The sequence below is a fragment of the Marmota flaviventris genome, chromosome 15 (genome assembly GCF_047511675.1).
Source record: "Marmota flaviventris isolate mMarFla1 chromosome 15, mMarFla1.hap1, whole genome shotgun sequence".
Taxonomy (NCBI): Eukaryota; Metazoa; Chordata; class Mammalia; order Rodentia; family Sciuridae; genus Marmota; species Marmota flaviventris.
In genome coordinates, this window is record NC_092512.1 from 39,705,626 (window position 1) to 39,731,641 (window position 26,016).

The 26,016-nt window shown below is 39.5% G+C and overlaps 1 protein-coding gene across 2 annotated transcripts in view; it reads right to left on the reverse strand.

Annotated features, from left to right (window-relative positions):
- Sdc2 (syndecan 2) overlaps positions 1-26,016 on the reverse strand; it is a 106,791-nt gene that overhangs the window by 19,644 nt on the left and 61,131 nt on the right. The window contains exon 1 of one of the 2 annotated variants that reach the window (XM_027947779.2): positions 6,569-6,636. The exons of the other annotated variant lie outside the window; for it this stretch is intronic. The gene's annotated coding sequence lies outside the window, so the exon portion shown is untranslated. Of the gene's footprint in view, positions 1-6,568; positions 6,637-26,016 lie in introns of those variants that run through there. 2 annotated transcript variants of the gene reach the window in all.

Here is a 26,016-nt window from a genome sequence, read left to right on the forward strand (position 1 = left end):
GAAAATATGGCAATCATTTTGTTTGAGCTATCACACTGGCAGATTCTGAGGGCTGAAACCTTAGGGATTGGTGTTCCAGTGGCCTGGCTTGCAGGCTCTGAGTGAGCCGAGCCAACAGTGTGTCAGAACTTTTCTGCCCAAATGGTCAGAGCTTATACCTCTATGATCCGAAGTGGTCTTGCATGACACGGTTTCTAAGGCCATCACCATTCCAGGCTGCAATCCCTAAACTTGCAAACTGAACAGGGAGTCCAGCATTCCATGGCTCTATACCCAGCCTAACTGACCCCCACTAGACTCACAGCTCCCTTGAGGGAGAGGAGTGTAGAGCCAGCCAGCCACACTTGTGGGTTCTGCATCCATGGATTCAACCAACTGGGGACTGAAAATACATTTTAAAACACTAAGTCTGTACCGAGCATGTAGAAATGTTTTTGCTCATCATCATTCCCTAAACAATATGGCATAACAATTAATTATACAGCATTTATGCTATATTAGGTATTATTAGTAATCTAGAGGTGATTGAAAGTATATAGGAAGGTGTGTATAGCTTATGTGAAAATACTATGCCATTTTATGTAAGGGACTTGAGCGTCTATGGATTTTGGTATCCAAGGCAAGTACCAGATCAGTCTTCCATGGATGCTGAGGTCTGATGTACCCTATTTGTTTTTAGCCTCCCAGCTCCCCATCAAATCAGAAAGCCTGGTCTACAGCAGGTGCTCAGTAAACACTGCACTCTCACCTAATAGCTACTCTCAGTCTCGCCTGTATTAAAACTTGTCCTCTAAACTTTACCAGAGGACACTCTTATTCACTGTCAAACCCTTTCTACTTTTCAAAATAGGCTCTGACTTCTCCAGCCCTTAGTTGTAGTCTGAGCTATTTCAGATTTTGCAGCTTATGAACAGCGAAGACATACATTCTCACATTATTTCTAGTTAGTACATATGTGTTTGTCTAGTTCCCTTGGAGAACAGTTTGTTGATGCAGGCCCTGAATACCCTGTGAACTTGCTCTCTGTCCTCCTCCAAGTATATGGGTACTCAATAAGTATCTGTCAACTGAGATTACTTAAACCAAATTGACTTAAGTAACCTTTGACTCAGGTTTCGAGATAACATATGTCCCAAGACCTTCAGAATTCCTATAGTTAAAAGTCTCTTGATCTTAAGGATAAAAAATCATTTGCCCCAAACTTCCCATTCCTTGCATTGCCATCTACTTGTGTAACCCAGAGTCTTAAAAGGAAGAAAAAGATTCCCTTTATATTTTAGAAACTGGTTTCCCATTCCTTAATATTAAATGGCTCTCATTTTCCTCTTGGCTCTGTCAAAGAAATTTGATGTGGCAAAGGTTAACACTGAGATACTTAATCCCTATGTGTAAATTGAATTTCTATTCATTAGATGACCTGGTTGTTGGGACTAGCATATTTGTCACACTAATAGGCAGGTGGGCCAAAAACTTCTCCCAGAGAATCCTATCCACCTCACACTTCATCCACACTGGGCAGCCTGACTTCTTAAGAAGTACCCGTGAGCCCCGTATTACTGCAAGACTTGGGGTGAAGGCCAGAACTAGTCTAGAGAAACAGGTTGTTTGTCCTCAGCCACTTGGGGCATGCAGGACTCCAGGGTGGCCCCAGGACTGATAGGATGCTTACTGTATTTGAGGGCAGCCCAAAATATTTGTTTTACTGCGGTGCAAATAATTTTGACATCAAACTGCAACAAGTTCTCTCCCATTCTGATTTCAGAGACATCAGAACACAGGGAGAATTATTAATATCTTTCTGTAGAGTCCAATTTAATTGCAAGCAGGGCTCTTTTCATTTTGTAGCAGATAATGCTCCAAAAAATATCTCCATTGTTCCCCCCCTCAAAAAAAAAAAAACTTCCAAAAACAAGCCAAATTCCTTTTACGAAGACTCCACACTCTTGTGCAGGTAAGGATTTTGCTATTCCCTGCTTGGAGAGGGAAGTAAATTATACAACAACATCCCTTTAAGACAATAAGATGTGCATCAAAAAATTGATTTTATACCTGGCCAAATGTAGTCAGTCTTGCTGCACAGAAAACCCCAGGATGGTATATATTCTGCATACCCTCACTTGCTTAATGGGACAGAGCAAGTAGATGGAAGCAACTGGAAAGAAATGCACAGAGGCACATAGCTGCAGCCTGACTGTAGGATTTCGTAATGAGGTCATTTACTTTGGGACTGACCGTGGCTGTGAGGTGGAGCCAATACTGTTGGCTAATCGTGTTCAGAGTACAAGCTGGAAGAAAAACAAAGCTGGTCATCAGACTTCTCCCCCTTGGATGATGCAATATAGGAATATAGGAGACCAAGGGTTAGCCATGGAAAGGATGGGGTAACACAAAGAGGAAAACGTACTGCACAGAGAGAAAGAGATCCACTTCATGCCATGTTCAGCCAGGAAGACGGAAGCACAACACCTCCAGCAGACTGACCTTCTGGAGAAGAAGGCACATCTGGTGCAATTTTTGTAACCCACAATGACTAGAAGGAAGGCAAGACACAGATTTGTCTCAACTCCATTCCTCCTTCTCTGGACCTGGGATTTCAGCAACCTTATTGCACTGGGCCTAGACCATTCCTAGGGCCACCCAACTTGGCCATAGCCCAGGTCTTTGTCTTTACAGTCTTTCTTTGCAGAGGGACCATTCTTAAGCTCAAATGTAACCACACCATCTGCCCTGTGAAACACCCTGCCTTGGCTCCCTGTCACTACTAGGATGACATAAAATTTCCTTGGCCTAGAAGGAAGCTCTCTAGCCACATGGCCTCACCTGCATTTCCAGTGTCAGCTACTCCCACTTCCTCCACCCAAACCCAGGAGCAAAATCACCATGGAGCAAACATCAATGACATCAATTTCCTTCATATAAATCCCAAAGAGGAAATAAACTCCTTTACAGATGAAAAACTGTGAAAGCAACGGTGAGCTCCACTTCCATACCTTATGATAAAAACTAGATTTTAATAGAATGATTGAGCCCAATATAGTGTCTGTAAAAAAATGAAGAGAAACTGTTGATTTAATACACACACGATCAAGTGTACCAGTAGTCTTGGCATCCCTGTCCATTTTCTCAGTAAAGACAATTTGTGGGATAACAACTGAACAAATCTACTTGTTGGATTTTTCTCATGTGGGAATAGCCTACATTGAACAAATAAATACATGTTTCAAATCACCAGTGTGAAAATCTGTTATTTTGAAATCGGTGGCGTTCCTTGAAAGATATCTACTGCAAAATGTCTTTCAAATGCTTTGAAATTAGTGCAACCCATACAGTGGAACAAGAAAATTAAAGCTCAAAGCAGTTCACTTTATCACTTAAATTGAGTTCACAACACATTAGAAGGTAGAAAACCTAACTAATTATGGGTACCCCAGTCCCTACCATCAGAAAATTAATCTTCCAACATAAAAATAAAAGCTCCATATGGCCTAATGAAACATTTCTGTATCTCATCAGACAAAACAAACACCTAGATGATGCCCCTTAATTTTATGATAAAGGAATGTCTAGCCCTGATTTAGACTCAAATGTATATTAACTTTTATGGTAATTACAGGTACCAAACAGGCTGTAACTTCAGCTTATCTTACCATGGTTGACTTAGTAAACTATTTTGTTCCTGGCTTACATACATTGTAAAGGTAATAATAATTAGCTAAAATTCTCTCTCACATACACAGTTGCTCAGAGATGACATACTTGTCCTGAAGCTAAACTTGCCAATTCTGGCTTGGGTGTAGCCCAAAGGAACACATACTTTTAAGAGTCTGACTGGACTTTTCAGATATCAAGATCATCTATTTATTTCAAAATTGGCCCTGTGATGACAAAGTAGCTCAAAATCACCTGATCCAGTTGGTGGTCATAGGGGAGCCCAAAGCTCTTGACACCTTATTCTGGGCTTCTTTTGCTGTACCCACAATTGTCCCACAATATAAATGACATCAGACCATTCAGCCTCAGGTTCAAAAGGATTAGTTGTAGCTAACTGTTAAGTGTTTATTATGTGCTGGGCATTTGTGCTAAGTGTTTTATAAGCATTGGCTCATCTAATCCTCTCAGCAATCTCCAAGGCAGACCAAGCAGTTGAGCCTGCCTGAAGTCATACAGCTCAGAGCGCAGAGGTGACTTCAGAGTGTGTGTCACTGAGACTGTTAACGTGCTGTGTTTACCTCCAGCCTCCTTTTCTCATGATTCACACATAATCATAATAAAGGACCTGAGAAAAACTGCAGTAATACACTATGTTGAACTCTGCTCAATGCGGCAGCATTTTCAAGTCTTGACTGTGGAAATTTTCTGCACCAGAACATGTATTTAACATCTTTCAGAACTAGCATTCTTGGCATCACTGATGGGGAAAAAAAAAAAAGTCTAAATTTCCAGCTCGATAGCCTCTTCTCTGCCTAACATCCTGCAAATTCCCTACACAGACGATGCCTAGAGCCATGGGCATGAATTGCAGTTAGTTAATTTTTAGTAACACCTTCATCTGGAACAAACAGGTGCCCCATCCAAGTTGCAAATGTAACAGAAGGAAAGAACTCTATGTTTATTATTAGAAAAAGATACCCCCTGCATATGTTAGATATGGCTGAAGTACAAACCATAGTGTTGTATTTACAAGCATTTTTCAAGGGTTTGTATATATATTCAAATCATCCATGGGGCAGAGGGGCAAAGTGAAAGGTGAGGTCACATGTGGAAAAAAAAAAAAATTCTTAAATCCCCTTTAAAGAAACTCATAGTAAAAGTCTTTAGTTCAGAACTGCTTCGAATAGCTTTAATAGCCCTTAATTAATTATACAAAAAGCTAATAAAATCTCTTTAAGAAACCCTTCAAAATACCTTGCACAAAGTGGGGAATGACTTTAAAATATTTACTCATGCATATTAGGAAAATAAACTCAATTCGCAATATGAAGGTAGAATCCTGTTTGGGTGTGACGTGAGACCCAAGGATGAATGAACTGGTCATGAAAATTGCACATTATAGGCAATTTGGAAAAAAAAAAAATCCTCCTAGTTCCATAAAGCTTTTGAACAAACCAAAGCCTGGGAGAATTTCTAACTGCATTTATTTATAGTCCTTCAAGTCTGAACTATTCATTTGGAACTTACCACTGATGCTGAATTTTCCTGTTGGAAGCCTCACACAGAGAGGGAGTCTTATCTCACCCCTTAGAATAAGTGCTCCTTAAAGAAGTCCAAGCAGCAGGGCCAGCTCAGACGTCTTCTCCGTCCTCTCCACTGCCTATCAACATGGTCCAGGGACCAGTATGTGGAAAAGGATCAGCAGACAGCAGGTCAGATTTTTTTGAAGCGCTGATGTTGAATAGACCAGCATTCCCTTACCTGGTCTCTCTACAAAAGGGCCAGCTAGAATCCAGCCTTGCACTGTGAGAAGCATGGCCAGGCAAGGTAAGCGTGACCTTGGAAGAAACTTCCAACTCATTAAAAAGGCCTCCGACAACCCTGGTCTTGGGAGAACATGGAAATGGCTGGAAAGTGTTACAAAAAGTAACACAGAGTTAGTGTACAGCATTAACTGTGGATATTTTCGTCTGTTTAAAAAAAGACTATATTTGGTTCAAAGTAGTTAGATTTCCCAAGCCGGCAAAGTTCAGATAAAATCTTTATTTAATAAAATGTTCCTTGCAATAATCAGCACATTAACCCCTCTCAATACCACCCCTCAAAAAAATCTTGCTAGAGGATTATGTGGCTCATCTATAAATGATTTGAAATAATCAATGTCATTTGCAGAAAAGGTGCCTCGCTGCATGTGTGCTGCTAAAACTGGTGCTACAGGCTAAACTATTTTTCTTCCTACGACATTTATTGATTCTACAGAACAGTACCTGGCTCAATAAATGAGTTGTTGATTATATTTAAAACAGCATCTCAGATTTGGTGATCCACAAAGATCTTGTATGCTTATTTAAATAAAAGATGGACCCTTCCCCTAACCCCAAGTACTACAACACACAAAACAGAGTAGGATGCCTATCCCCCAGTTTCACTTCTTAATCCAGAATGTGGTAACAATAAACAGTCCTGATCACACACATTCTCTGAGAATATGCTCATCTGCCAACAGTCATATTATTCTACAAACCTTGTGATCCAAATCCCTCCGTTTTTACAAGCCACCATCTCATGATAAAGAGCCCTTAACCAAAGAAACCGAGCGGAAAGAATCTAAACTGTGCCCAAATTCTTGACATATCTCATACTTGGGAACCTAGAATAATTAAAGACAACTAATTAAAAGCAAAATATCCCAAATGGAGAGAATTTTCACTTGATGCCCCTTTGTAACATCTAGATTTCAAAAACACTGCCTTACAAAATTCAATTAATACTTAAAAAAAGAGAGAAAAGAAAACCTTCTTAAAATTAATTGGTTTATTGCTCCTACTAAACAAACAAACAAAAAAAGGTCCTTAAGCAAAAGGTGACCAGGGGGGGAAAAACAAAAACATGAGCAGAACACATGGACAATTCATACCTCTGCTTGTGGTCATGGGTTCAGATTCCTGATCCAAAGAGAGAAAGGAAGTAACCTTTGGGTTGCATTAAATTTGCTGGCAACAAAGACAGGGATCTAGGAGGCGGTGTATATTAGAACAACGCCCGAGACTTTGAGTGGGATGACGCTGAATATGCATGACACACAAAAGGAAAATGTTCATTACTTACAGATGTGCACCACACGGTGCTTTCTTCCTTTTTTGGACTATCAAACAGAGGAAGCAAGAGTTTGCAGTTATGTTATTATAAGCATTGTTGCCTCTCCCCCTCCCAAGTTAGAATATTGCTGTATTTCTTTTGCTATCCATACAACCACAGTTTAGACTAAAGTAAAAATAGAAGCCATGTGAGCCCAACCTGAAAAGTTCCAAGTGCTGAAGAGGGTCGGGATTAATAAATTCTAGCTCAAGTAATGAGATGCTGTTTCCTGGTGGAGTTTGGCAGGACAGCGGGGGAAAAAGATATTTGGAATTTATTTCTTATTCAGAAGTGTTTTGTAAAAACTACCATCAGAGAACAGACTCCAAGTCAAGCACAGGAAGCCACCAGGCTCTGGTTTAGATTTCATAATTCACTCTAAGGATTTTCAACTGCTACAATTCTAGGTCTACATATATTCTCCACCCTACTGGAGGGTTGACATAAGGCCACAGAAAGCCTATGGGATAGGAAAATGGGAACGACCTTGATTCCTGGGGCAGACCACACCTTTCCAGACTGCGACCAATGCTGGGGAAGAAGTGGGGCTCTGGGGCTTGCAGCGGTGATGAATGGGTAGCCAACTGAGCTGTTCCAGAGTTGAGCTAGAACTGAGTCTAAATGTCAACAGGAACACATGACACTCTTCTACTGGCCTGTAGGGAGATACCTGGACTATTTTAAAAAGATGCCAACTTACAGGAAGGGCACAGACCCTTTGGAAATCACCCCGGCAATGTGTTTTAAGCAGCTATGAAAATGTTTACACCATTGGAGCAGATATGTCCTCTTTCAGGAATTATCCTAAGTAAATATTTTAAAAAGAAGAAAAGCCAGAGTGTTTACTACGATACGGCAGCGATAACCCAAATACCAACTGTGGGCGTGATATGTTATCATGCATCACACATTAATTTTCTCAGCATAGCCACTAAGAATCATATACCATAGAGTAATAAGGAAAAATTTTATGACCACATTATATTTAAGAAGCACGTTGTAAAAATATTTTCTAATATCACCACTAAATTAAAATTTCACATACATCTGGCCAAGCATTGAAAGGGGAATGAAGAAAGGTAAGTGGTTAGGCAGGTGGGTTTGTGGTGATTTCTCTAATTGGTATTACTGTTACATTTTTGCTATATAGACATACTTCACACACACACACACACACACACACACACACACACTGAATGCACATAACAAATGAGTCTCACAAATGACCAGGGAGTAGCTTGTAGATGTTGACAATACATATGAACTTCTGAAAATGAATTTATTACTTATTTAACAGTTATTATGTTCAAACACATACATGTGCATATACATGATTTATACACATATATTTATATATTAACATATAAGAAAGCATCATAGGAATATATAAATATCTAGATAGTAAATTAAAAAAAAACAAAAAACTTTGCACTTCAGAAAACTGCCACAGAATCACAGAATAGTACTTGGGCCTCTCTGAACTGTTTCAGCTAAGGTTACAAAAGGTCTAATAAAATGGGTATTTGATCACAAGATTCCAAGCTCTAAAACTTCCTGATCTAATTATCCATCTCACTGAGCCACTTCTTGCTCCTAGGTTACTTCCAGCAGAGGAAACCACTCCATCGAGGTGAGGCTGCTCAGTTTCAGGAACAAGTTTCCTACCAGCTTGACCTCAGTCAGCAGAGGCCACTGCCCGCCCAGAGCGCTGTACCCTGACACACACCTGCAGGGCCGACTTGCAGTGTGTCCTAGGATGTTCTACACTGTATCTGACTTTCAGCATCTGTTCTATTGCACAGACTACCTACTTGCAGTGGGTGCCACTCCTTCTGCTGATTCCAAGAAAGCCCTTGAGTTGACTCTGACTACAGATCTAGGAGGACTGTTCAAATGAACAAGATGATATTTGCATTTGGTTCCACATTACTAGAAGACTGAAAGTATGTTCACACTTCAAAAAAAAAAAAAAAAGAAAAACTAAATAAATTTAAAACCTAAACAAAGGCAACAGAAGAGATAAATCCAAAGGTGATGGACTCTGATTTCAAAGCTAGAGTTAAAAAAATAGTTCTGAATGGTGGCAGTTAATACCTAGTGCCAAGCCCTGTGTGCCCAAAGGATTATTCGCATTCCTGATAATCTACTGGAAAAACACCCTGTTTTCTACCCAAGATTCATAGCCAACCCCTATATTTCTTCTTGTTTATACAGGAACTGTTCGTGACCAAACTTTTTAACTAAGTAAAATAAATGAGGGCCCAGATGTTTTTAGAGAAATGGTTTTCTTGATAGAGTAACCAGGAAGAAATTTAAAGCTATTAAATTCTATTACGAAATCCATCAGAGACCTGCACGAAATTCCCCAGGAAATGGAAGTCTACCCAAGATGTACCATGATGCTTCAGGCAGGAGCCTGAGTTCCCAGCCAGAGGAACCCCCTTCAAGTGCAAGGTATCTATAGCAACATGGGCTGGGTCATCTCAAAGCAAACACATTTTAGAAAGTGATCCTGAGCCTGGGGTTGTGGCTCAGCAGTATAGCACTTGCCTAGCATGTGCGAGGCACTGGGTTCGTTCCTTAGCACCACATAAAAATTAATTAATTAATTAATTAATTAAAGATATTGTGCCCAACTATAACTAAAAATAAACAAATAAATAAATAAATAAGAAAGTGATCCTGCAGGTGTAACAAAGTGTTATATGTGAGTATTTTATCTGAAAATAACATTTATGGTCTTATCAAAGAGGTAGACAGGAAACTGGACAGTGATTTTTTTTTTTTTTAAAACTGTGGACAGTAATTTTTTTTATATAAACAATGAACACTATCATCTGTGTAAACTGATACATGGAAAAGCCTTAAAAAATTCAAAATGTAACCTAAATCATTCCAGGGCCACCCTGTATCTTTGTTCTCCATTAGAATCTACGTATGAATCATAGATTCTCATCCATAAGATATAAAGGTTGTGGAAGATGAAGGGAAAAGGAATTGCAAGATGATAAGATAATATGCTCAATCAAAAAATATTATTTAAGAAGCACTTTGGAGAAAGTGTTAGAAGAAAAAACAAATTTCATTGTTTGCCCCCAAAGAAGGCTGACTTAAAGGTAAATCACTAGTGATAATTAAAAGTCTCAGTTGGAACACATATTCATAAGCACCATTTCATAACAAAGAAACATTTCATTTTCTAAAAATAATGGGAGATTAAAAAAAATAAAAGCAAACCATTTTAAGTCAAAAAGCGGATCATCCCTAGGAATATTTTTTCCCCAAGTAAGTCCGTAAGTCCAGTAACAAAAGAAGTTTATGAGCTGATTCCACCAGTTTTGTATCGAGCCACGCCAAAGGTCTCTGCAGGTATTTAGCACTTGGCACTGAATAACACTGATGATGCATAACTCAACAATATTCTCTAAAAACTCCCATCTTCCAGGATATTCAGTCTTCCTTAACAGGCTCCCCCTTTCTACAAATGCCTTTGGCAAACTCACCAATGGCCAGGTCTGCATTTTGGAATGAGGGCCATCTGGTCTACCTGTTACATCTTAATTTCCCAGAGAGCACAGAGAATTACTGAGGATTAAACTCCCGGAGTTCAGTCCACATTAATGGTCTCTGCCACATGCCTTGTGAGAACGGGTCTAGTTTCTAAAAGATTTAACTGCTGCAGACACACTTGACTCCACAATGCCTCTGCTCAGAGTGGAGTTTATTATTCGGTACAGATCAGCATGCAGCCTGGGACTAAGGAGGTCAGCCTTGTTCACGTGTAAGATGTCAAATGAAGACATGTCCACTCCCCATTGGGTTCGAGGCAACAGCTGAGGATGTGGAGACTGGGAGCAATCTGTTGCTATTATTATCCCTAACTATGACTGGACTTACCTGGCTCTGGCCAGTTCTGGGGAACAAAGACATCTGTCTGATTCTCCCTTCCTGAAGCTTAACCTTTGGGGCCACATATAGAAAAATGACTTGCTTCTGGCCCCTCCTGCTTTGGAGGCTGAAGAGCAAAGCTGAATGACTGCAGCTGTCAGGGTAACCTCTCTGGCACGCACGTCAGTAACTCCTCACCTAACTGCCTCGCTGCCCGGGCCCACCGGTGATGGCCACAATCCCCTCCAGTGGTCACATTGCAGGGCAGCCCCCATGGAAACGCATTTGGAACTGCTCAAGCTCATACCAAAGAACGATGTTTTTAATACAGATTGTTCTTTTTAAATCCTTTACAAAAGCAGCTGTAATCAATCGTGCTGGGGGGGGGCTCTGTATAAAGCCTCCATTTGGAAAGCTCTAATATTGATTCTTTTCCCTTTCACAGCTTTTAAGAAAACAATCCCATGCTAAGAAACTGTAATCAATTTTCCTGGACTTGGCTAACATGAAACAATATCTAAATTAAAATGCGTTTTTTAGAATTACATAAAAACCATAGCGGACATAAGAAAGCCATCCGTTATCCCACTTTTCAAATTCAAGAGACAAAATGTTTGTTTTTTGTTTTTAAAGTCAGTTCAGCATATTCAATTATTATTAAATACTGATTAAACCTCAGCAACTCTTGTAAGAGTTGTTGAGCAGGTGACACTGGCTTAAAGAGTGACAGGAAATCTGTCTTCATTTGAGATCTGGCATTTCCAATTCTTAATGTGCAAGATAATATACTATGTTTTCTGTGCCTATTCTTAGAGAAAAGCTATTAATTCTAAGCCTGTGTTTATAGACATTTATGACTCCAAGTGGTCACATCCTGACTGAACTCCAAATATCAGAATATGCAAAGTCTTTTCACAGGAATTATGGTAGATATATTATTCTGTCAGGCTCGCCTTTTCACACTAGGCCTCTTAGAAACCAAAGCATTTCAAAAGGCAAAAAGTCAATATTTAAAGCTACAATGTGCAGACAGAGCAATTTGGCATTTTCATTTAAAAATCATATTAAAAACCCTCAACAATGTCAACAGCCAATTTCCAGATTAGACTCTACTGCGAAGCCCAATTTAATGTAATGTTTGTTATCGGTATTTCTGTTTAGAAAAAAAAATATGGAAGACTTTATTAAAATGCCATACATAAAATGAACAAGGAACTGAAATCTAAGTTAACTGACAGCCCGTAATACTTTCTGTCAGTGTGGTACGTACCACGTGAGCAAAATTATATCTGACCAAATCCAAAGAGTTGGCAAGAGGAAAATAAATAAATAAATAAGAAAGAAAACTGCTATTTGCTTTGCTCCCAAATAATAGTCATTTCAATTTCAAAGGAATGAGCTACAATTCCTGTGGCAAATATCTGATATTCATTCAGGTCTCACATTCCTGGTATGCAACAACCACAGGAGTTTACTGAAGGATGGGTGTACAATTTGTAAAATTTTTAGTTGGGAAAACTCTCTCTCCACACCTTCCTCATCCCCTCAAATTAGAGAAAGCCTGTTTTTTTTTAAAAAAAAAAAAAAACTAAATTAGCAAGAGCTCAAGAGTTCTGTAAAACTCCTTAACACTAGCTGATCAAGGGCCTCAACTGTTGTCAAGCCATACCTCCTGGGGCTGTCACACAGGGGGAATTTCACAGCTTCACTGGCCCGGGCAGCCTTTTTATCCCCAGCAAGTCATTTTAAGCAACATTTTTTTTCCAGCAAACAAATCTCTGGGCTTCATCTCTTCTATTGTAAAATTGACGTGGCACAAAAGAGCTAAAGCATTAAAGAGAAACCAGAATCAGCCTGGTCAACTAATTTCAATCCTATCCCTCTACTGGAATGCTTTTATGTGAATCAGGGCTGTCCAGTAAGATTTTCTGCAGTGAAGGTTATGTTCTATATCTGTGTTGTCCAAAATGGTAGCCACCATCCACAGATGGCTACAGAGAGGCTGAAATGTAGCTAGATCTTTCATTTTGTTTACTTTTAATCAATTTATATTCAAATAGTCACAGGTGACTAGTGGCTACTGTTACTGAACACAATGCATTTCCAGAGAGATTTCTTAAAACTGCAGTTCAAAGCCGGAGCACATCAAAGCCATCTACTCCTGCTGGGCTAAGCCTCTCCTGGTTAAGATACTCTCTGCTTAAATAACTGCACATTAGCAGAAGTCAGTGCCTAACAATCTAATTGCCTTCTTCATCTCAACTCCCCCTTGGCACTTTATACCTGGAAAAAAAAATGAAGGCGTCTATGGAACTAGGTCATGTAGTGGCTATTTATTCAACAATTGATATATGCTGAAATGTTCCACTCTGTGTTTAAAAATAAAAGTAACTTTTGTGACTGACAAAATGTGGTACAGAGAATGGAATATTATTCAGTGATAAAAAGAAAGGAGTAGGGAACCACCAAGAGACAGAGAAAGAAAGGCGGCCTCTTGCTAAGCCAAAGAAGCCAATCTTAACAGGCGACTCTGATTCCTAGTTTAGGGCATTTTGAAAAAGGCAAACTCAAGACATGGAAGAGATCTGTAATTGCTGATGGTTTAAGAAAAAAAGAGTGAGGCATAAATAAAGTGAAGTATGAAGGATTTTAGATCACTGAAACTATTCTCTATGATACTATCATGGTGGACACATGGCATTATGAATTTGTTAAAACCACAGACCTGTACAATGCAAAGCGTGAACCTTAAATTATAGACTGTAGCCTATAATATATTAATATTGGTTCATCCACTGCAACAAATGTACCACTCTAATGTACGGGGTATTTGTATGCAGTAACCAGGGAAGGGGGAGCAATGTTCTACAGAACATTTTATATCACCTGCTCAATTATTTTGTCAATATAAAACTACACAAGGGTTCTATTAATTATCACAAAACCAAATCCCTGGAGAACTCCTTAGGCCTACCTCCTTCTACCTTAAGATACGGTCCCTTCTATCATAAAAAATAGATTTTTGGCAAACTAGCAAAGAGGAGATGGTTCTTGGTTGCTAACAAGGTGTGTACCCAGCTATACACAATTAGCATCAGCAAGTATGTGACCACATTTCCAGAAGTTATTAAGTGCCCCATTCACAGTTGTGATGGGCGATATGCATCCATTCTCATTCATTCATTCTTGCTGACCCTGCTACATCCAAAGGAAGAACATCACAGACAGGAAAGCACAGTCTGCTCTAGGAAAATGGCTCACTTGTCTATGTCTTAAACAGTGGGTTGTACCACCATCTCCTCCACTTAGCCATCACAATCTTTCATGCATTTCTAAACTACAGGGAATAAAAGCTCTATTAGATCCCATTTAAGAAAATAGCAAAGGCTTGAAAAAAAAATGTTCGTGGGAGAACTGGGAAATCTGAACATGGGCTGGAAATATTATAGGAATTACTAACTTTATTAGGTGAGACTGTACTTGTCCTTAATTATAGAGAATGAATGCTAAAGTCTTCAGGAGTGAAGTACCCTCATGATCACGTTAACTTTTTTTTTTTTTTTTGACAGGGTCTTGCTCTGCTCCCCAAGATGACCTTGGGCTTGTAATCCTTCTATCTCAGTTTCCCTAGTAGCTTGGATGGCAGGTGTACACTGCTGCACTCAGCTCAACATTAATGGTACAACAACAACAACATAAGAAAATCAAGGAAATATGATAACATTCTACTGATAATTGAATTTAGGTGCAGGATACATTCCTACTTGTGAATTCATCATTAAAAAGTGGGGGTGGGAATGAATTCCAATTAAAAAAAAAATTCAGGTGACACAAAGCTGATCATAAGGCTGATGGGACCAGAAAGCACCATGACCATACCAGGCAAAAGAGCAAGCCGAATTTGCAAAATTGTTGTGGCACAAAAGAGCTAAAGCACTGAAGAGAAACCAGAGGAGTAAGGTGAACTTCACTAAAATCAATGCTAGCTTGTGTTTCATTAGGCCGCAACAAATGGGGTCCTCAGAAGACTGCATGGCGTGTGTGAGGGGCGATCAGATAATGGTGTAGAATAAAAGGTGGCTATGAACTTGATCAACTACTGCACTAAAGGGAAGGGTTTCTCTGAAGACAAAAAAGGAGGACACTATGGTCTGGAAGTGTGCTCATATGCTACAGGGTTGGTCCCCAGTATGGTGACATGATGTAAGAGGTGATGGAACCTTTAAGAGATGAGGCTTAATGGGAGATGATCCTTAGGTCACTAGGGGAGCTGCCCTCTGAAGGGTTTAAGGTAGCTCTTGTGGAACTCCTGAGCTCTTGAGTAGAGCAAGCACAATCCCTGAATTGCTCTCCAGCTTCCTGTTTGGCAATATTATCTATCCCCTTACACGCCTTTCCCACATTATACACATTCCATCACCTCCATGAAGTCCTCACCAGAGACAAAATGCTATTGGCATCAAGCCTGTGAACCTCCATTAACTGAATTAAAGAAAACTTTTTTATTTATAAAATCAGCCTGCCTCAGGTATTTAATTATAATAACAAAACAGACTAACACAGGGTAACAACCATCTTTAAAAAGTGAGAAAATAAATTAAATCAAGGTAAGGTACTTCTTTATCAGAAATACACGTGGAACAAACATTCTGGTACTTTTTCAATGAACAAACATGAATCTGACATACAGAATAAGAACAATTGTACATATGTGGTATATAAATGAAATTCATACATGTGTTCAAAGACTGAAGAAAGGAAATTGGAGGTAAAAATTACAGGCTGTGAGCGGCTTAGATATTAACACCAGGAAAAGAAAACTGTGTCTCCTTGAACAAGTAAGGGAAAGTTATGAAGTAATTGTGTCAAAAGAACAGAATTCAAACTGGGGGTATAGCTCCGTGCTCAGTGATTGAGTGTGTGCTTAGCATGCCTGAAGCCCTGGCTTCAAATGCCAGTACAGAAAAAAGGAAGAGAGAATAATGGAATTCAGAACTTCACTCCTACCTCCACCCTCACCAACCACTCAATTTAATTAAGTAAGAAATTGATGATAGCATCAATATCTAAATATTCAAGTATTATACATTACCATATTAAAAAGATGATTTGAAAATTCAATCTGTACACTTAGGATTTATTTTTCTGCTGTTATACTTCAATAAAAAGTCAACTAAAATAGACAAATATAAAGAAAGTAACCTCAGTCTTAGAAAACAAAACCCTTTTCCCTGGTCAGTAAGCATTCTCCTTTGATACAGGTATGCAATTACAGACATTTACCACACATACACCAGGTGGATCCCATGCTTCTTTTTTAAGCATACCTGTATATTTAAGCAAAGAAATGTCTATAGCCACTCAGGAAATATTTGGAAAGCTTTGCACCTTATGGCAGGCAAAGCAAATCCCCAGGGTTTCCATAAAGGAGAAAGGCTTAGATTTCTAGTTGTTTAGCATGTGCATGTGATGCAATATAATTTCCATAGTTATTGGGTTTCCCAAGAATTACCACCACACAATAAGGAGGGAGGTGTTCAGTGTCTCTCTCACAGAACAGTGACACTAGACTAGAGCCTCGAAACGTTTGGTAGACAGCTGTCAGATGATAGGTGAGATTCCATCACAAGGGAATAAGGTCCTATAGACTGGACAGTCAACAGCCCTCGCCTGGTGACCTTTCAGCCAGTGGAGATTTTGCACCTAGGAACCACAGATAGTCCACTCTTATCTGGCTGTTGCTTGTGGGGGAGGGCAGTTGCTTTTTCAGGACATCTTTAGGAGGCAATTCTGCTTTAAATTTGGAATAGTCAAACAGAGGTATAGATAAATTCCTGATGGGACAGCTGCTGCCACAAACACCTGAGTTTGAGAAAACCACAGGTAGGCATTCTTGCTGTTGATAAAGCAGAGGACTTCTGATGACAGGGATCTCCTTTCTTATCTCAAGTCTCCTGGTGGCTCTGCCATTAATTAACCCAGGGTTTTCCCCTCAAGATCTAGGCTGTGTCCAACCTTGCCAACTCCCCCGGAACCCCTGGTTTTAGTCAGTTGTTTTTTTCTTTTTCTTGCAGTGACTAAAAGGACCCAACCAGAACAACTATAGAGAAGGAAAGTTTATTTGAGGGCTCACAGTTTCAGAGGTCTCGGTCCATAGAAGGCCGGCTCCATTCCTCACTGCTCAAGGTGAGGCAGAACATCATGGCAGGAGAGGGTGGCAGAGGGAAGCAGCTCACACTGATGATTAGGAAGCAGAGAGAGAGACTCCACTCTCCAGATACAAATATATACCCTATGGCCACACCCCCAATGAACCACTTCCTCCAGCCACACCCCACCTGCCTCCAATTATCACCCAAGTTAATCCCATCAGGGATTAATCCACTGATTAGGTTATTGATTGGCTACAACCTGATAATTTCTCCTCTGAACCTTCTTGCATTGTCTCACACATGAGCTTTTGGGGGACATCTCATACCCAAACCATAACACCCTCTAACCAGAGGCCAGAGACTTGAGAGACCCACTAGGCTAAAGATGCTTTCCACACAGTATTCACAGAAGCCAAGTGTTAATTTGTTTATTCACAGAGTGCCTACTATGTACAGGTGGAAGAAAGAAGCAGGACATGCCACAAGGGGTAACTAAAGTAAAAACAGGAAAAGATACTTGACGGAGGATCATTTTCTCCATGTCAGGTGAATGACTGGGATTCTTGTAGCCTTTAGGTCACTTGCCAAAAGCTAGGCAACATGTAATTGGGAGGTGCAGAGAAAAGAATCCAAGCTGAACTCAATACACCTGGACAAAAACTCTGATGCTGAGTTTTTCTTCCCGTAAAATGAGAAAATAATAATGCCAATCTCCCAGGTTTCATGGGAAGGTTAAAAGAGATGACATGTGTGAAAGTTAATGTAAACCGCAAAAGGAAAACAATCCAATCATTTATATTTGTGTAGATGCCTCTGCTTTTAGGCAGGTAAGCCCTCTGTTAAGAAAGTGACTATTCCTTGCATTCAAGCCCCTTCAAGGGAAGTTATCTGGTCTTTTCAGTTTTTCATAAAGGAGCAGAGTGGTCACCACGATCCAGCTATTCCCGACTTGAACAAAACAAAACCAACAAATGAAGTTGATCAAGACCGAAAGTAAATGAGAAAGTTTCTGGGGCCAAGCCCAAACCCAACCCCACCTTCAGATAAACTGAATGAGGTGAGGAGCTCCTTGAGGCATTGAGGCTGGAAAATGTTTAATTAATGTTGTTAATGGCTTATAGGAGTTGACCACTTAGCAGTAAACACAAGAAGACAAAAGAGCAATCCTGAAGTAATGGACCACAGTGTATATGCACAGTCGAGAAATCTAGAAACTGTGAGACGGTTTCTAGGCATCGAGTTCTGGGTGGAAGCTCAGATATCAATAATTATATAACATGAGGCAGAACAAATCTTTGCTGTTTTTAGCAAATTAGCACCTTGGCTATGAGGAATATCTATTTGTTCCAGGGAAGCACAAAGCATCCAATCAACCTGAAAACTCAAAATAATTTGGGGGAACAAGCCACCTCTCCCACTCCCAGGACCTGAGATGCCCCCAGAACCATGTGACAGGGGGTTACAATATGACACAGGACACCTCCACAAAAGATCACACAAAAGGCAGGAAGCACTGTTGCTGGCTGGCCTCAGTGATCCCCACAGGTGGCCAGAGATGTTTCAAATCCCAAAAAATATTTTTATGAAATGAAAGATTTTAGGCATTAACCATCTTCCCCTTTAATATACACCCATATTTTCCACCAGGGGCTCTGGAGTCAAATACCATTAAGAAAAAGATTTGTTCTATAGTACCTCCAATGGGGTCGCTGCTCATTGTCCCAGGAAAAACAGTAATAACACAAAACGAGGCCACCAAGGTGGACTTGGAAACTGAGCAGGGTGGCCTCCGCCACCAGGTGACTGCCTGAGCCAGCTCAGATGCCCTTTAATAGAAGGATAAACAAACCCCAATTTACCTTCCTAACAACCTTCCCCTACCGTGAAAGCCAACCCTTCAATTTACTTGTCCTCAACCGAGAGACCTTTCCAGAAGGAAAAGGCTACCTGTGCAATAATAATAACTACCCAGTGACTTGACAGAGCCGAGATCCAAAGGTGCTAATGATACTATTATCTCTCCCTCTGGGTTCCAAAAGCCGCCAAGCTGACAAAGATGGAGCTTTGTGACATTGGAAGTGTTTAAGGTACCGCCTTCAGGATTTTTTTTTTTTTTTTATTATTTGTGACAGCTTTAGTTGGTGACAGTGAGGTTTTCTTCCATTCAACACCAATTTGTTGTCAGGTTCCATGCTAGGCAAGCCAACAGGGTGGGGTGCCCACCAACAAACAAATAATTAGAAATCAACTAAGTGTGTTCTTTGCTAGTAGACTGGGCACATTCCTAGGAAAACGATCAACCAAGTTCCAAAACCACAAACACAGTAATGCGGTGGAATCGTATGAAATCACCATTGTATAAGTGAGAAATGTCAGCGTTTGTGTTATGATTTAGCGCGTACAGAAGTTTGCATTTTTTATGACTCTGTTTTCATTGCAAGCTTAATGCAGAGCAGCAGTATAGATACAGCTCACCCTGGCCCTGCTCCTGCCATCCTTCCTTCATCCCACCTCTCCACACACACAAGCTTGATTCCATCCCAAGACTTTACTCCAGCTCTTCCTCTGGTTGAAACTCTTCCCTCAAGCCTCCTGAGTGGTCAGTGCCTTCTCAATGCATAGGACACAAATGTGACCCCCTCAAGGAAGCCTCTCCTGACCCTCTTACCCATCACTCTTTATTCCAGTGTAATTGAACAGAAATATGATTAGAGCCACATGTCATTTCTTAAAATTTATCAGTGAATATTAATTTTACAGAATAGTAGGTCTCACTGTGACCTACATGTAATGTATATGCACACCACATAATTAGAACCACTTCACTCCCTAATACCACCCCTTGACCATGCCTCTTCCTTTCCCTGGTCCGCTCTCTCAATCATACCGGTCTCCTTTCTCTCTCTTTATTTCTCTTTTTCCTCTCTAGCTTATGCATAGGAGAGAAAATCCTTGACTTTCATTCTGGCTTGTTTTGCTCCATTTTCTAGTTTCACTCATTTTCCTGCAAATGACATAATTTCATTCTTCTTTATGGCTCAATAAAACTCCATTGTGTGTACATACCACCTCTCTTTATCCATTCATCTGCTGACAGACACCTAGGCTGCTTCTATAACTTGGCTATTGTGAATTGTGCTGCAATAAACATGGGAATGCAGGTATCTCGGAGGTATGCCGACTTTATTTCTTTTGGATAAATACCAAGGAGTGGTACAGCTACATCATATGGTAATAGATAGTAATCCTGTATCATAAGAGTTGCCGGCAAGATTTTCTCTCATTCTGTAGGTTTTCTGTTCATGTGTTAACTGTTTGCTTTGCTGTGCAGAAGCTATTTGATTTGATGATATCTCATTTGTTAATTCTTGGTATTATTTCCTGAGCCTACTGAACAATCCTACTGAGGCAGTCACTGACTACACATATGTTGGAGTATTAACCCTGTGTTTTCTTCTAGCACTTGCAAACCTTCTGGTCTTATTCCTAGGTCTTTGATCCATTTTGAGTTAACTTTTGTGCAGAGTGAGAAAGAGGGATCTAGTTTCACTCTTCTCCATAGGGATATCCAATTTACCAGCCCCACTTGTTAAAGAAGCTGTCTTTTCTCACAGGTAAAGTTTTTGGCACCTTTGTTCAGAATCAGAGGATTGTAGCTATGTGGGCTTGTCCAATTTCCATTCTGTTCTATTAGTCTATATGTCTATTGTTTACGCCAGTATCAAGTTGTTATTGTTACTACAGCTCTGCAGTATAGTTTGAAGTTGGGTATTGTGATGCCTCCCACTTTAGTCTTTGTTTACCTAGAACTGCGTTGTCTATTATGGGTCCTTTGTTTTTCCACATGAATTTTCAGATCGTTTTTTTCTAATTCTGAGAATATGACTGGTATTCTGACAGGGACTGCACACGGAATCTGTAGATCACTTTTGATAGTATGGCCATTTCAACAACATTAATTCTGTCTATCCATGAACATGGTAGGTCTTTTCATTTTCTGGGAACTTCTTTTGATTTCTTTTTTCAGCATTCTGTAATTTTCCTTGTTGTGGTAAAATACACATGACAAAGTTCACCATTTAAATCAGTTTTAAGTACACAGTTCAGCAGCATTAAGGCCATTTACACTGTTGTGGACCCCTACCACTGTGTCTCTCCTGGATCTTTTCTGTCCGTATTCTCTCTCCCCAGCCCCTGGTATTCATCATTGTACTTTTACTATTCCTGGTACCTCATATAAATACAATAATACAATATTTCTTCTTTCCTTTTGTTCTACTTTATTTCACTTAGCATCCATTTTTAACACAGATTAATATCTCTTGTTCAAAATGTTTGGGATCTGAAGTGTTTCCAATTTTTTTTTCTTTCTTTTTAGATATTTTTGAAATTATTTGCATAGAGATAATAACAGCTATCCTGGGATGGGACCCAAGTCTAAACACAAAATTCATTAATGTCTTAAATGCACCTTAAATACATAGCCTGGAGATCATTTTTTACAATATTTTTAATAACTTTGTTTATGACACTAAGTTTCATGGTGTGGAATTTTCCACTTGTGGCATCCTAAGAGCCACACACACACAAAAAATTCAGCCTTTGGAGCACTTCAAATTTTTGGACTAGGAATATACAATGTATAACATATTCTATTTAATCCAATATATAAAAATTTATTTTAACATGTAACCACTGTAAAAATTAATGAGTTCTTTTATATTTTTGTTCATACTATGTTTTTGAATTCCAGCATGTATTTTAGACCTACTGCATTCTGCAATGTGGCCTGGCCATATTTCAAGTGCTCAGTGAACACATGTGGCCAACGGTTATCACAGTGGACTGCAGGTCTGTTATGGCACTGTTTTATTTTCTTCCTTTGCCTTTCTCTATCTGAAATTGTTTTCTTCTTTATAAGTCTGCAGACTTTTCTATCTCAGCATAATATAAATTCTCAAGGGCAGGACCTGTGTCTATTTTATTATTTATGTCTATTATATTATTTATTATAATCATGTAAAAATTTCTAGACAAATATTTTAAAGCAAATACTTTGAGAAATGGAAAGATCTGTCTCCAAAATACCCCAGTGATCCTGGACTATCTGCAGAGAAACATCACTGGAGATACTAGAAATCTTTCCCTTTGTATAGGAAGACCAAATGGAAGTTTAGGGTAGCAGTTAAATGTTTGTATCAGAAATACTTTGCCACCTGCTAGTTGTGGGACCTCTCCGAAGCTCAGGTTCCTCTTCTACAAAACAGGGATGACAGTAATAGTGGCTACCTCAAAGGGCTGCCAAAAACATCAATTAATATTCATAAAGCACTTTGAAGAGTGCCTGGCACTTAGTAAGTACCCTATACAGTTACTGGATTAATAAGTCACACAATGTTCTCCTGTTGCCAACTTTGTACAGTTCCTAGTGACTCTTCCCTTTGCACAGTCCATCTGTACAAGAATGTCAAGATTCCAGCCCTTGTGCGGGCACACATGCTCACACACACCCCTGCTCCCAGAGCCCACAGCCCCACTGCCTCCAGGAGCCATCTAAACTCCTCAGCAGGATAAGCTGGGAACAAAAGGCAAAGTGGGTGGCCTTTGAGAAGACACTCAGCTTCCCATGCAGTTCTTCATCTGTAAAATGGAATGATAACAGTACAAACCACTGTCTGGATTGCTGAAAAATTAAATGAGCTTATACATGTCAGGCTCGTTTTATGATACCTAATACATGGTAAGCACTCAATAAATACCATCTAGTATTATTATGAGGCTCTCCATAACTGGATGCCAACTTTTATAGCTTCATTTTAATTCATTAAGCAAATTGTTTAAAGTGCCAACTATGTACTAGGCACTGTGTCTGCATGGCTCTTGCTCTTTCAGGAGTTTGTGGTCAAGCAAGAGACAAAAGTCAGTTACAATCCAGGAAGAAGATGCTCTGTTATATCCAAGAACCCCACAGTAAGGGAATCTAACCTAGTTTCAGGCATGGTTGAGGGTTGCAGTTAGAAAAAGAATTTCATGGAAAAAGTATATCTGGGCTGAGAGTATACAAAAAGAAGGCCAAGTGAGTATGAAAGAACATTCCACCCTTCTTATCCAAGCACCAGCCACAGAACTTCTCACCCTTTCCCAATACCCACTAACTTCTCATTTCTCGTCATACCTCTGGCTTGCATTGATCTGATTTATATCTGCCTTCCCCCAAACAGTTGAAGAGTTCCACAATCACCTGTTTTCCTATCACAAAGCAGGAAAAAAAAAAAAAACAACTTATGAATGAATTCACTTTTCCCCTAGTTTCTTTTAGGAGTAAAGATCCCCATTTTCAAAATGGTGGCTTAGACCTGGATGTACTAACCAGCTCCTGTGTGGGCTTCAGCAGACCCATGCTCCTTTACAGTATCTGATCAGTTCACACTTCACAGACTCACAGATACAGGAAAGGATGGCATACCAATCCTATCTCTGTGATATTTATTTTTCCCTTCCAATCAAGCACTCCAAGAAAGCTTCACTTCCAGATTTTCCCTTTAGCAGGTGATTGCCTCTTTGACCCACATACATCATCCCCACCCCAGCTCCCCTGCCTGTTTAGCTAACAGACAGAACTTTGGGGATCCACCACCAGCTTTCAATATGATCACTATAGCAACTGGACAGTCATTTAGCATCTCTGAATGGTTATGTCTTAAAGGCCCCTTACAAAGAACAAATTCGTGCAAACTACTTTCCCCTTTTGCTTAAACCAACTATCTGTGTTGGCCAACAATTTTATTCATAATAGTTCCCATTTCATTTTCCATCCCCCACAAGATGTGTTCCTTCACCACCAGTTGTGCCATGGGTAATTAAGAACTTCTGAATTAGAGAGGAACAACCTGCAGGCTTTACCAGAGACAGACGGTTTACCTGGCCCACAACTCATATAACTTTTTAACACAAAGCAACAGAATTTGAGACAATTCTTTAAGTTTATTGACACCAAAACATAAGAATAAGCTTTACTGCCATACACTTGGTATAGAACAAGTATGAAGTCTCTCTAAGGAAGCCTGAGGAAAAAATATGGACCATCTAATATATGGCAGGTCTGGGTTCAAATGACTACAACATATCAATGAGTTTTATCTTCTAAAAAGTGTGAATAATATCACTACCCTGCATGGTGGTTATAAAGGTCACCTGAACCTAAGGTGGCTAACAGTGCCTGTAACCTAACAAATACTCTATCGATGTTATTTCTACTTCACTTCTTAGAAATGGGTAATGAGGCTTTAATGGTAGAAGTGAGTTCAAAAAATTAATCTATGACAACTAAATTATTCTTATGAATTCTTACTCAGATTAAAGGTGGAGGAACATGCCAATATTTAAAACGTTTATAATAAGATGTCATTTTCTCTTCAAACTGCAATTGTGAGATCAGAAATCTTCCCTATCTTTTTGCTATCAGAATTCTTAAGGTTGGGCTTTGGTTGCATTTGAATCGAAATTATCAGAGCCACAAAAGTATACTAATAAATTATTAACATGAACTTTAGAAAAAAGAGATATACTTGAAAACACACACACACACATACACACACACAAATACATTTCTTCCTAAATATAAATGCTAAAAAATGAGAATAAAAGAATAAAAATAAGACCCATGCTTCTCAAATTGCAGTCAGAATATTTTTTTAAAAAAAAAGACCACCAATCTCAGAAAATATATATATTTGGGATATATATACTTATTAGTTATAGTTTACACAAAACTAGTAATTATGACAGTTTGAGCTTCTTTAGATACGTAAAATATGCCCAATTAAAATCTGTGATAGTTCACATTTCACTTTTTTCCCCAGCTACACTGCAAATAGAATATATGAAAATCCTTGCACGATATTACTTACCATTCTAATGAATTAGTTACAGAGTTTGCTTCCAGAGCTATCATACCATTAATGGTTTTATAGCTCCATAGCATTAGGATGGATTAAACACTCATAAACAATCAAGAAATATTTAAAAGCTGTGAGAGGTTTAAGTATTGAAGTTCATAAATTTACCAAAGTCAATTTCAGTGTTGTTATATAAAATGCATTTAGAAGTTACAAATTTCCCTTTTTTTTTTTTTAAGAGACACATTTAAGAAGCCCAGAATAAGTCAGCCAACATGTATCATGATCATGGTGAAACCACCAGATATTTCAGTGAGCCAGGAGACGCAGACCAGGCAGTGGCCATCATTAGTGAGTTTATGGATGGGAAGAGGATTGCAAGTCTCACTCCTGCCCAAGATCACACAGCTAAGAAGAAGTGTGGGAGGCACAGGAGGAAGAAGACTGGAGCCCACTCTTCTGGGCACATGCCCACTGCTTTTTTCAAGAACAGTAAGAATCTCCTATGGGGTGACAATGTCAGCTCTCTCAGCTGGTTGCAGAACTCCCAACTCCTGCTCTTCCAAGTTCAAGACTGACCACTGCCTATCCCTGGGACCCTCATTTCCCACCCCCAGGAGGAAACGCCATTACATTCACATTGCTGTCAAGTCCTTCACTGCAGTTAACCATGCAGCCTTTCTAATCAGACATTCTAGAACTTGCCAAGGGAATACAGTATTTCTTAGCCTAACTGTGAGATACACAAGACTGGCGTCAGGGAACACCCAGACTTGGCTACAGCATCAACGCACTCAGCACAGTAGTTACTGAAATAACTGCTGCTGGGTCCCAGATTTTCAATTCTCTGTCCTCTCACCTTGTCTCTAATACAAGACCATGTATACATATAGTATTGGGATTTATGGATGTTACACACTACTTATCCAAAGACCTATTAAGCTAAGACTCAACCTGAATTCATTGCAACAGCACAGGGAAGCAACAAAGATTTTTTTTTTTTCAGTATAATGATCCTCAAAGACCTTCAGATACCTTCTGAATCAAAGATGAAGTCCGATTCAGGATGGTTTCTGGGATCGTCATGATTTGTCAGGACTTTGTTTTATTCACAGACAAAACAAGAGATTGGACTTGACCACCTCTGATAAAAATTTTCACCTCTAGAAAAAAAATTCTGAGGCATTTAAATACTTTAAAAAAATGGATGGATGAGTGGTAAATATGGCCTGTCTTATTCAGAATAGAGTCATCCCATTTCTAAAACAAGCTTCAGAAACACCGGTTTA